Source organism: Mus caroli, unplaced genomic scaffold, assembly GCF_978045245.1.
Source record: "Mus caroli unplaced genomic scaffold, Mus_caroli_1 scaffold_17, whole genome shotgun sequence".
NCBI lineage: Eukaryota > Metazoa > Chordata > Mammalia > Rodentia > Muridae > Mus > Mus caroli.
Window position 1 is genome coordinate 21,132,907 of NW_028227272.1, and position 13,146 is coordinate 21,146,052.

General features: G+C 43.7%; 1 long non-coding RNA gene across 1 annotated transcript in view; it reads right to left on the reverse strand.

Moving 5' to 3' along the window:
* Nucleotides 1-519: 519 nt before the first annotated feature.
* The window catches only part of LOC115029577 (uncharacterized), a 114,343-nt gene continuing 101,716 nt past the window's right edge, over nucleotides 520-13,146 (reverse strand). Inside the window, exons 5-6 of the long non-coding RNA XR_015045795.1 lie at nucleotides 7,291-7,462; nucleotides 520-1,049 (exon numbers count right to left, since the gene is read on the reverse strand). This is a non-coding gene — a long non-coding RNA (uncharacterized LOC115029577). The remainder of the gene's footprint in view (nucleotides 1,050-7,290; nucleotides 7,463-13,146) is intronic.

The following is a 13,146-nucleotide window of genomic DNA, read 5'->3' on the forward strand; positions in this document are numbered from 1 at the left end:
GCTAATCCGTCTTTCCTGAGATAGCTCAGTCCTGGTCCCTAACCTAGGAACATTTGCTCCAAACTGGAACTTGAGCATTGAAATTCACCCAAGTTGGGTGGACTCCTTAGTGTATTCCTGCTGGCCTATCTGAAACTTGATGTCCTGCCCTGGAACAAATGTCCCTGATTCCAAATGGGGTGAGCCTTCGGGAAGAGCAAGAGGGTTGAGAGGGAGGAGTTTGAGGCTTAGGAACAGCCAGCTTCTTGCTCTGGGGTCCATCTCTGCCTCTGAGATAGTCAGAAGAACATGCGCCACCCACATTAGCTCTATGTGTTTACTCATCCTTTGAAATGACTAATTAAATTCCACATGCTTAAGACATATAGCATGATGTTTTGATATCAGTACACATTATGGAATGACTAAATCAAACTAATTAATGTATGAATCACCTTATCATTTTTATAATGCTGAAAAGAAATTCTTTGGAATTCTTTTAAGAAGACAATATATTATTATCCTATATTATCTCTGCTCACCATGTGTAATAATATTCTCCATTTTCTCTGTGTAACTGAAATTCTGCATTCTTTTTACCAGTCTCCTCAGTCCATTCCATAACCTCTAGAATGAACATTCTCCTTGCTTCTATGGTTCAGTTTTTTTGAGTCTGTAAATGCCATATTGTTCCTTTGGGGTTCAGGGCTCCCATCATGGACAGGCTGCCGAGGGCCATGTAGCCCTAACACTTTTACACTCTCCCTTCATTTACCACCCCCACCAACTCTAAATCAGCCAAGATATTTTAAACCTTGTTTTGATCTTCTTTGCATATCAGTTACACTATTTCTGAGGGTGTTTATTTTTATTTTTTTTTCCGGTGGTGAGCACATTGCTTTGAGCCCTTTTTGAAGCACGTTTCCACTTCCTCTCACTTTCCCGCATGCCTCTGTGACCTCTAGGCATGTGGCTCAGAGCAGGCTAGATGATTTTCATAGGGCTGGGAGCTTTGCTGTAGCCTGGGGACATAGGTTCTTCCGCCTCTGGTGTCCCATCGCTCCTGACATCTGCAGAGATGAGATGAAATTTCAGTTGTTTCCTTTGCCCTATCTCCCGAGGAATCAGCTCTCATCCCCAGTCAGAGAGAGGGGAAAGGCAGTGAACTGCACAGAACAGAGGCCAGGGACCTACTCCTAGCTCTGATAGTAATTTGGAGAAAAATCCTCATCCTGTTTAGGTTGAACTTAAAATTCCCAAAGCTCCTGTGTTTCTTTGTTTCCAGCATACTTACTAGCATAAGAACTTGGCTGGATCAATAGCAAAGTAACTATGAACTAAGGGATTAGACCCAATGCATTAGAGATATTGGAGGATTGAGCAAGCATTAAGAGGTGGTTGTTGAGGGTTTTTTTGGTTTGTTTGTTTGTTTGTTTGTTTGTTTTTTAACTGAGTTATCACTTTCTGAGAGTGTCCTGTGTTCTTTGACTAATGGGTCATGCGTATTAAGCCCTGTGAGTGAGTTGTGCTGTGACTGAGCCACGCACTCCCACATTCTTCATACAAAAAGCATACTCAATTAGTCAGCTAGTAATATCATTTGTCCAGTACTCATGCTTATTCCCACTGGTTACAAGCCTACCTACTGATGTGAACTGTGTTGGGCATTTATTTTGAAAGCCCTAGCTTTAATGGTCACAATTCCTTAACTATCCAGAAAAACAAAGGCATCCTGGCCTGTTAGAAACTACGTTTCAGAGTGGAAAAACAGGTAAGAGATGCCTGCTGAAGCCAGATCGTGAGATTCAGATAGAAACCTCCATTTGCCTTCTGTGCAGTTTGGGACAAGTTGAAGTCTTTGAAATGGAAACAAAACTGTTCGACCTGCATACCACTGCATGAGATAACTCCCCTCGTCAGCGCTAAGTGCTCCACACAGCTAGCTCGGCTATTACCGTGCTAGACAGGAAATTAAAGGTCATTTTGTCCTGTCCTCTCACTTGAAAGAAGAGGAAACTTTGACTATGGTTGTGCCACCCAGATGGTTCATAGCTACGCTGACTAGAACTTTGACTTTGATTTTGGGGCAATGTCTCTGTCTGTAGCCCAGGTTTGCCACAAATTTGCAGCAAGTCCCCTGCCTCACTGTCTCTAGCACCTTTTCCTTTTTTTTTCTTTTTATTTTTTTTGGGAGGGGGCAGGGTTTCTCTGTATAGCCCTGGCTGTCCTGGAACTCACTTTGTAAACTAGGCTGGCCTCAAACCCAGAAATCTGCCTGCCTCTGCCTCCCAAGTGCTGGGATTAAAGGCGTGCGCCACCACCGCCCGGCTCTTTTTTTTTTTTTTTTTACCATTTTCTTAATAAAAAGCAATGGGTTCCTGAGTTTTCAGGCTGGGCTTCCCTTCCCAGAACATATTTAGGAGATGTGGATGCTCCTATTTCCTTTGAGTTAGTATAGTATTTGCCTGTCTTCGAGTAGTGGCTTGAAACAGATGACGGCTCCATTTGTCTTGTGTTTTAAGTGCAGATTCAGGGACCAGATTCTTTGGTTTGAGAAGACGTGGGGATGAGTAAAGTTCTGGGAAAGTACACCAGCATCAAGTCTTCCTTTTGCTGTCGAACAGGCTGGTGTACTTTCCCAGAACTGAAGAAAGAGACCAGGGTGGGGAGGTTGGAGAAAGAGACCGACCACTCCCCCCAAACAATAAACAATCCCATTGCTTTTAACACCAATTCCTCATGTAGATGTTGCCACAAGAAGCTTTAGCTGTCAACCCGACATTAACCTGAGTCTCCTGGGAAGAGGGAGCCTCAGCTGAGGAATTTCCCACATTGGAGTGGACTGTGGGCACTTTCTTGATTGCTAATGATGAAGGTGGGCTACATTATGCCTAGGCAGGTGGGACTGGGCTGTATGAGAAGGTAGCTGAATGTGAGCCTGAGAGCAAGCCAGTGAGTAGCGTCTCTCCATGGTGTCTTCCACTTCTTGCTTTCAGGTCACTGCCCTGAGCTCCTGCTGAAATCAACTCCTTTCCTCCTCACGTTGCTTTTGGTCCTGATGTTTATCACAGCAAGAGAAAGCAAACCAAACGCAATGTGACTCATCTGACTCTACCTTCCTTCTTTTTCCCTCTAGCCACAAAGAAGTCAGGCAACTCATAGAGAACACGATAACGGACAAAGAAGAGCATATAAAAATGAATACAAACGCAATATCTTAAAAATAGACTACAATATCTCTAGCTCCATGCTCTCAGTGTGATAGCCACTGTATTTAGCTACGTTATTAAATAAGATTTAAGATTTAAAGTTTGGGCTCACTGGACATACTTTAAGGCTTACTAGCCACATGCAGTTAATGACTTCTTACTGGACAATCATTGCAAATAAAAATACTGCCACAATTATAGGAATTTCTATTGGGCAGTGTTGTCTGTACAGATAACACATTTGCAAGAACTTAACAAAATATTGATTCTGGGTGTCATGTTATCCGACCCCCCAAAAAGAAAAATTAGAATCAGTGCTGCATTACCAATTCATCAAAGAAAATGAACCTTTTCAGGTAATCCCATGTGGTACTTCATGCAAATACTCATGTACTGACAGAGCAATTAATGCCAAGAGCCTTAGAGACAAAGTAATGACGAATTTTAAACTTAATTTTTGTCAAAGTTGATGGTATTAGTTACTAAAACTTAACTCATTGGAACTAAGACTTCAGTGATACATTTAGAATTTACAGGAAGATCTGAGTGACTTGGCTGAAGTGAATTTACATGTATAATGAGGCCTGAGGGGCAAGATGAAACAGGAATGTTGACCTGGAAGGCAAGCCTCCAAACACAAGGAAGACATACACAGAGGTTCAGATATTGAAAAGCATTAGGAAGTGTAATAGGGAGAAAGCTCAGTGAATATTAAATATGAAGTAGAGAGTGAGAGATGAAGACAAGCAGGGGGTCGGAGCCAGATCAGAAAGGGCTGCATGGTTCACGGTGACCAGTTCAGCAGGAATCTTACAGCTTCAGAAAAGTCATTCTGGGAGCTGAGAACACAAACCATCCCATAGCGTAATACAGATCCCTGCACTGTAATCTTAGGATGCTGAGGCACAAGTATTCTGAGTTCTCAGCCAGGATCATGGATAAAACTCTAGACCATAGAGTGAAACCCTGTCTCAAAATGTAAGAAGGGGGGCGGTTAAGATGAGTGGAGAAAAACCAGTCACTTCTCCATGAAAATCTTGCTTATGGGGTAGTCAAAAATAGGGAGGAAAAATACGAAGATGGATGGAAATAAGCTAGTGACCAGTATGCTGGTCTAACTGGATGCCTGCATGTAGAAGACTATAAATAGATTGATATCTACCATCCTGCACAAAACTCAAGTCCGAATGGATCAAAGACCTCAACACAAACATCAATCAGATTTGCTGAATCTGATCCCTGAGAAAGTGGGCAAGAACCTTGAATGCATTGGCACAGGAGGCAACTTTCTGAACAGAACATCAATAGTGCAAGCACTAGATCAACAGTTGATAAATGGGATCTCATGGAACTGAAAAGCTTCTGTAAAGCAACAGATAAAATAGGACCAAACAACAAACTACAGAAAGGAAAAAAAATTTTCACCAACTCCACATCCAACAAAGGGCTAATATCCAAAATATATAAAGAACTCAAGAAACTAAGCATCAACAAACTAAATAATCCAATTTTAAAATGGAGTATTGATCTAAAAAGAATTCTCAACAACAACAACAAAAATCTCAAATAGCTGAGAAAATGCTTAGAGAAATGTTCAACATCCTTAGCCACTGAGGAAATGCAAATCAAACAACTTTGAGATTCCATCTTATACCTGTCAAAATGGCTAAGATCAAAACACAAGTGGCAGCTCATGCTGGTGAGGATGTGGAGAGAGGGGAACACTCCTCCATTGCTGGTGGGAGTGCAAACGTGCTGCCCACTTTGGAAATTAATATAGCAGTTTCCCAATCAGAACATTGGGAATCAATATACCTCATGATCCAGCCATACCTCTCCTGGGTAAATACCCAAAGCATGCTCCATCCTGCCACAAGGTTACTTGCCCAACTATGTTCATAGCAGCTTTATTCATAATAGCCAGAAACTGGAAGCAACCGAGATGTCCCTTAACTAAAGAATGGACTTTTTAGCAAAGTAATACATTTACACAATGGAGTATTATTCAGATGTTTAAAAGAAATGGCATCATGAAATTTTCAGGCAAATGGATACAAGTAGAAAAAAAAAATCAACCCGAGTAAAGTTAGCCAGACCCAACAGGACAAACATGGCATGTACTCACTTACACATAGATATTAGCTGTAAAGGATAATCATGGTATAATCCACAGACCTAGAGAGGCTTATCCACACACATGCTATAATCCACAGACAAGAAGGGTTGCAAGGATCTTCCTGGGAAGGGGAAATAGAATAGGTTTCTTGAATGGACTGGGGGCTGTTGGGTTGGGAGTAGGAGGGATTAGGTGCAGGGGATAGAAGGAGTGAAGACTGAGAGAGACAACTGGAATTGAGGGCCATTTCAGGGACCAGGTAAAAATCTAGTGTAATGGAAACTCCGTGGAGTCTACTGTGGTGACAGGATTGAAGGTTCCCAGTAATGGGGGGCTTAGAGCCTGAACCAGCCATCATCTGTAACTAGGCAGAGCCTCAAGTGGACCCAGCCACAGACCCTCCAACCTACAGTTTTTCATGCCTACAGGATGTGCTGGGACCAGAGCCTAGCATAATCATCAAAGAGACTCCATCCAGAAACTGATGGGAGCAGATGCAGAGCCCCACAGCCAAATCTTGGGTGGAGCTTGAGGAGTCCTGTGGAGGAGGGGTAGGAAGAATTGGAGGAGCCAGAGGGATCAAGGACACCACAAGAGCACAGCACACAGAACTAACTGACTGGGACTCAAGTGGGCTCACAGAGATCAGGGAGCCTGCAGGGGTCTGACCTAGGTTCTCTAAATCTACGTTATTGTTGTATGGCTTGGTGTTCTTGTGCGATTCCTAAAAGTGGGAGCAGAGACTGTCTCTGACTCTTTTGCCTGTCTTTAGAACCCTGTTTATCCTACTGGGTTGCCTCATCCAGAGTTGGTGCGAAAATGTGTTTGGTCTTATTGTAGCTTGTTATGCCATATTTGGTTGATGTTCCCTAGAGGGCTGCTCTTTTTTGAGGGGGGATGAAGATGGAACAGTTGATCCAGGGAAAGGGGGAGATGAAGGGGAGAGATTGGGGGAGGAGGGAATGTAATACATGCAATTTAAGTGTAATATGTGGGAGAAAAATAAATAAAAAGGGAAAAATAGTCACAGGCATTTCAGATGTAAAGCCAGCATAACCTGAATGATTAATTTAAATGAAATTTGAAAAGGTGATGAAAATTGGGATGCCTGTTATGTGCCCTGTTCCCTGCCAGGCTAGATATCACTTCCTGTGATGAGCAAAACTGGAAAAAGAGGATTCCGGAGTGGGGAGGAATTAGCCTGTGGTGCAGTGTGGGTCCTGGTGTGTGTGGAATGCTCTCAGCTTGAGGCTCAAGGGAGAGTCAGTCAAAGATAGAGGTTTGGAATGGTTGGGGTATAGTTGGTATTTTAAAGCCGTAAAATTCAAAGAGCACCCAGGAAGAGAACAGTCTCCGAGCACTTCGGGATGTGATGCAGATGACAGAAAAGCCAAGTGTGCTATTGATGTCTCAGGATCCCGGAAGCTTAGAGGAGAGAGTGTTTAAAGAGGCTTGAAGGTGCAACACTGTCACATCGTGCTCGAGTCCAATAAGCCGAGTATGTTTTGGCTTTGGGAGTATGTAGGTCACTGGTGAGCTTGATAAAGAAGGCTGCTTAAGTGGCGTGATGGGTCAGAAGAAAATTAGAGCAGAGTTGAGGCCAGAATGGGAGGGAAGAGAAATGCACACAGGAAATAAAGTGTGTGTGTGTGTGTGTGTGTGTGTGTGTGTGTGTGTGTGTGACAGCATCAAAGAAACAGAATGGAGGGACATACAGGTCAAGGGAGAGCTATTGTTTATTTTTTTAACAGTTACTACGGTGTGTATATTTTAGAACAAGAGAAATCTATGTAGCAAAGAACAAGGCGGCCTAGGGAGCTGTTGATAGAGAGACAAAATACTTCTTCCCTGAGTGGAAGAAGAGACCATCATGATCTATGAGAAATGGGAGGGCAGAATGAGTGAGGAATCGGTGGGAGGCCAAGATGTGGGGAAGCTGGTCCAGAAACAGAAAAGAGAATCTTCTGGAAGCAATGTGGGACCCACCTGGTGAGCCCACAGGAGTTTCTGATCCGATTGCGTATTTAACGGAAGCCCATCAGTATAGTCTCCAGTGTTTTCTTTGACAACAGCCTGCTGCTGAGGCGCAAGTGGAGTCTGAGGAAGAGGCACGGTGTTTCACCAGATGGGGCTTTGCCAGGCACAGTAAAGGGGAGCCCTGTGGGGAAATGAGATTGTTGAAGAGAGAGGTTATGGTGCAGAGGAGGGTTGGATTAGGGAACGGACCCAGCAATCATCGGTGGGCAGCTCTGGTAGTCTCACTCTCTGCCAGGAGCCATCATTATGCTCCGGTGTCTTTCCCCCCCTAAGGAAGCTCATCATTGGTTTCCCCTGGACCCTGCCAGATTCAGAAATCCCCATCAGGCTTCTGCATTGCAGCCAAGTCTCATGCATCCCTTAGACCTGGGAGGCAACGCGGCGGGCAGGAAAGAACCTCCAACATGCTGAGAGGAGACTTGGGCTGGGGTCACTCTCTGTGGCATTTAGCAGATGGATGGGTTCTTTCCCTCCCTGGACCGGTTCCCTCTTGTGGTAAGCACCCAGCCCAAACTGTAGTTTGCCACACAGATCTGATGAGATGGCAAATGTCAAACCTCTTACAGGGAGGAACTAGGAGACAGGGAAAGTTACCAGATGGGCCTGACACTCACTCTAAGGAGGTGCTGAGCGCGAATCGAAGGCTTTTACTGGTGTGAGGTTTTGATTTCAAATGTCAGCGAATATAGGTCACCACGGCCCATAAGCAACCTGCCTTAAAAGTAGAAACTGATGAAATTCTCACAAGGAAAAGCAGAGCATTTCAACATCGGTCATGGGAAGCTACAAGCTCTTTGTGCAATGACCAGTCAGCCCACAGCCAGCACAGGATATTGCTGCAGGCAATTCGAGGCCCTACATACAGTGAGGGGACTATCTGTAATCACTCCCCAGTCCTCTCAGTGCCTTGCTTTTTCCAACCCTCAGTCACCATCTCTGCAAAGTGGGGAGAATTCCCCTTCCTATTCAACCCCATCAGGGAGATGAGATTAGTTTTGGTTTTTTTTTAAGAGACAAAAATAATAAGTGAAAATTGCTTTTGATTGCTCTGAAAAGTGGCTAGCTACAAAAGTGAAGTGTCACTCACTATTATTAAGTGTGAGGCAATCCTTCCCACCCCCACCTTGTCCCGGGGCTACAGTGTGAAGCTGTGTGTGTGACAGGCTATTTATAAATTCCCATCTCTGGAAACATATGGTCCTGCGCCATGCCAAAGAGAGAAAAAATGACCTGCTTAGGTCTGTTTGCTTGGTTGGTTTGGTGGAGCATTGTCTGTGCTCCTGAGCAAGATGTCTTCTGTTCTGAACACTGAAGGTGGGTGTTAGAGCTCCTCCATAGTGTCTGAGTCTATAGCCGCACGGTTTGCTTAGGCACCCAAGAGTTCTAACCTGGCAAGGATGTATGTACACAAATTCTCTCAAGCTTTCTCTGTATTGATTAATATGTTTCCATGTTAGTGGGGTGATGCAGTAATCCCTAGTTTTTCTGTAGTGTTCTGACAGTTTTGGTCATTCCATGGCAATATTTTAACTGTAATTTTTTTTTAATTACTAGACCATCTATTTCTTGAAATACAGGAGGTTCCCATGCTTGGGATTTCTTATAAAAAGAAACCACTCACCGCATAGTTCTCCTGGTTGTTTGCCAGTATTTCTCTTGTTTTCTGTTTCATTAATAGCAACTGTTGTGGAGTCCATCGGTATTCTAACTTAAATAGGGTTATGTCATTATTATCTTTTTATATGATACCCTTTAAAGTTTTGTTTGATTTCATTTTATCTCTTGCCATGCTGGGGCTTGAACCCAGGCCCCATCCCTGTGCAGCAGGAGGTACTCCAGCACCAAGCTTACTTCTCCTTTTTTATTAGTAAATATTGAAAGGACAACCCGATGGGTTTCGGTACGCCATTTTCATCTACATGTAGATTGTACCTTTCAGCTGGTTTCTCTTTCCAAACTGTCTCTCTTTTAGTCTCATGCTGATTTTAAACATCTAGGTTCTTCATATAAGAAGAAACACTAGATAATTATCCTCAAAACTCTGGATTTTTTTTTTTTTGCTTAACATGCTATTTAGTTCCATCCATTCTTCTACAAATGCTAGAATTTTATTCTTCTTTACAGCTGAATAATATTCTCAGTGTGGAAATATACTACACTTTCTTTATCCATTCAGCTGTTGATAGGCATCTGGGCTGATTCCAGAACTTGCTCTCATAAGTAGTGTGGTAATAAACGTAGATGGGCGGGTGGCTCTGCAGTGCCTTGATTTGGATCCTCTCGGGTGTGCAACGGGGAGTGATACAGCTTGATCATATCGAGTGCTTCAGCCTTTGGTGTTTTTCAGAAACTTCCATACTCATTCCCATAATGGCTGGACTAACTTGCATCTCCAGCAACAGTCTTCAGAAGTTCCTATGCCCACATCCTCAGCACAGTTGCCCAGTATATGTGACCTAGCCTTACCTTTCTGTTCCACTGTGTGACACAGTTCTCAATCTTGTCAAGCTTCCCACTCACTGGATTTGATTTCTTTACCAAATCCCTGGAAAGATATCGAGCTGTCCAGTTGGAGAAGAAAAGGCTAAAAGCACTTGTTTCCCAGATTACATACGACCTGAATTCTTAGAAAAAGGAGGGGGGAAAATCCCCTGTGAAAGTAAATACGGATCTCACAATCCTGTTCCTTTCCATCCCCTCCTTCTATCCTTTGCTTTTTTTTCCCCTCCTACCTCCTTCCCTTTTCCCCTGAAAGATTCAGGATCCAAGCCTTTAGGTCAAATGATGAATGAAGGCAGAATTGCAGATGATTCAACACACTTTATTCAACAAAAGGGCATTTATCAATGAGATGGTGAGAAGGCAGGGGAGCAGCTTCCAGGAAAAGACATCATCAAGAATTGGTTTTTAAAAAGTAGTGTGGAGGGTTTTATACAACCGTGAGGACCAACAAGAGTCATCCTAGCGGAGAGTGGTATTCTCCAGGACCCCAGTTCTCAAGAAGCCAATGCAGGAGGATCATAAACGCGACCTCTCATGCAAACTGTATTCGTGCTCCCAGAGACAAAGGAAGAGAGGTTTGTCTGGACTCACACTTCCAAACAGCTGCTGCCCATGACTGGGGAAAGCCTAGTAGAGCACATGGTAGTGGGAGTATGTGGCAAGGTGTTATTCAGATGGCAACATATAGGAAGCAAAGAGTCCAGGCAGAACCAGGGCCAGGTATAACCTTCAGAAGCAAGACCCTACTCACCAACTTCTGACCAGTAGGCTCCACCACAGAAGCAGGGAACTGAGCATTCAAGACATAAGCCTGGGGAAGGAGGAAATTTCAGATTCAAACCATAATGTGCTTCCCTGGGTTCCTAAAGGATCATCGCCATCTTGTAATGAAAACTGCATTCAAAGTAACTTTAAGAGTTCCCAACTTACTGGTCTCAAGATTGTTCAAAAGTCCAACATATTTTCTCAGACTTATCATAAACTCCTAACTGTGAGTCTCTGTAAATGCTTTCTTTTTTTTTTTTAAGTTACACACCTCCAAGATACAGCGACACAAGCATTCCTATTCCAAACAGGAGGAACCATGCCAGGAAAGACCAGATCAAAGCAAAACTGAAACTTAGCAGGACACACATTAAACCTGATGGCTCCATGGATGATATCTAGGACACATGGCAGCATCATACGAACTCCAATATGTTCAAGTTCTAGCTGCAATACACATAGGCTCTCTCTTAGGGATGCAGATCTCCTTGGCAGACACTCCACAGTGCTGGCATTTCCAACATCTTGAGGTCTCTGGTGCAACTTGAACTTTGACTTAACCGATTCCTAAATTGTCCTTTCAGGGGCTCTTTCCAAGACATCGATCCATGCTCCACATTACCTGGCTGTATAGTCTTTTCCCTGGACTCTCTATGCAAGTCACTATGAGCTCATAACCGCAGAGTTAGGCTTAGCTACCATTACCACCTTCCTCCTTGGTATCAACTTCCTGCGTTTCTCATCAAGATCGAAGTGCCAACAGAAACAAATTAAGGTAGGAAGAAAGTTTTGGGTTCACAGTTTCAGGGGGCTCTAGGAGAAGTGACAGCAGAACTCACAGCAGTGGGAGTATTGTAGCAGGGAACTTGGCTGTATGCCATCCTACAAGAAGCCTGAACCAAAGTCAGTTATAACCTGTAAAGGCCAACCCCTAGCAACCCACTTCCAATAGTCCGGCCTCACCCTCCATGACTCCACAAACTTTAAAATAGTAGCACAAGCTGGAACCAAGTATTCAAACTGTAAGCCTATGGAGGGGGGCGGGGGGAGGGGGAGACACTCCACATTCAAGTCTTCATGCAAGCCAGATTCTTCATGGAAGTTTGGCAGGAGAGTGTTCCATGTCTTTCTGACCTGCTTGTGTTATACCAATGAAAACCAAAAGCACTTTGGGGTGTTTTTGTTTAGGAGATCAGCAATCTAGGATGTTGCTCTGGGCAACTTTTACACATGCCATTTCCAGGCTTCTGTTACCAAACGGACCAAAAGGACAGGAACCTGGTGATGCTGACTTTAGACATCAATTCGTGTGTGTGTGTGTGTGTGTGTGTGTGTGTGTTTTAAATCTATGACTACTAGAGTCACCCAATCACATTGAAATTGATTTTTAAGACGTTGCAGGTGTGCTTCTATTCCTTAAGAAAGTATCTCTAAATTTTCTAGTAAAAATGTCTGCCAGCTTTATTTAGTCAAGTTTCTTTCTCCCTTCTTTTCTTTGACAATGAAAGCAGGTTTGGTGCCAACACTCAGATCTGGCAGGTGTTTGATGACACATGTTCCTGATAAATGTTGATTACATAAGTTCATTCAAGCTAGCTACCATAGCGTTTGAGGCTTCGCTGCTACTTAATATAAACTCTCCTTGGAAACCAGATGTCCGACACACGCCACAACAATCTATTTTATTCATCATTCCTCTGAGTCCTCTGGATTCCCTGGGTCCTCTGAGTCCTCTGGGTGTCTGGTTCATTGAAGCAGGAAAAGATCCTGGTACCCAGATCCTGATTCTGCCATAAGTGAGCTGCGTGGACCTGGGAAGGCCACTTTATTACTAGGAACTTTAGGTTATTCATTTCTAAAATCAAGGGGTGGGAGCTGTAATTGACAAGGCCTCCGATGAAGAGACAGCCTGGGGGTGGCATGGGGAACAGTCACAGTGAGGCAGGAAGGCTTTATGGCCATTCCTCACTGGGAATGTACTTGAACATGATGGCATTAACTGATTTTATATTGGTTGTTCTCCAGTCCAGAAGGAGGGGTTAGCAGCTTGGGGCTGGAGGGGATGCAGAGAGGAGTGACTGAGGAGAGCTAGGCTGGTGAGAAAGACCTGCAGACAGTATTATTATTGCCCTAGCTTTGGGATACTATTTCTGTGACTGCTAAAGGGCCTTCAAAATACTGAAAGAGTAAAATCCTGGGGTGTGGGGGAGGGTCACCAAGGGTAAAATCCTGGTGGTGGGGGAGGGTCACTAAACACATTTTCAACCTCAAGGCTATTCTAGATGACTCACTTGGAAGTTTTAATTTTTATGACAGATTATTTTTTAGAACAATATTTTTTAGGGGTTCAAAAAGCTTGCATGCAAAGAATTCCAAAGCTGAATGACCATCCAGAGACTACCCCACCTGGGGTTCCATCCATATACAATAACCAAACCCAGAAACTATTGTGGATGCCAATAAGTGCTTGCTGACACTCTGCCAATGCTTAACAAATACAGAAGTGGATGCTTATAACCATCCATTGGATTGAGCACA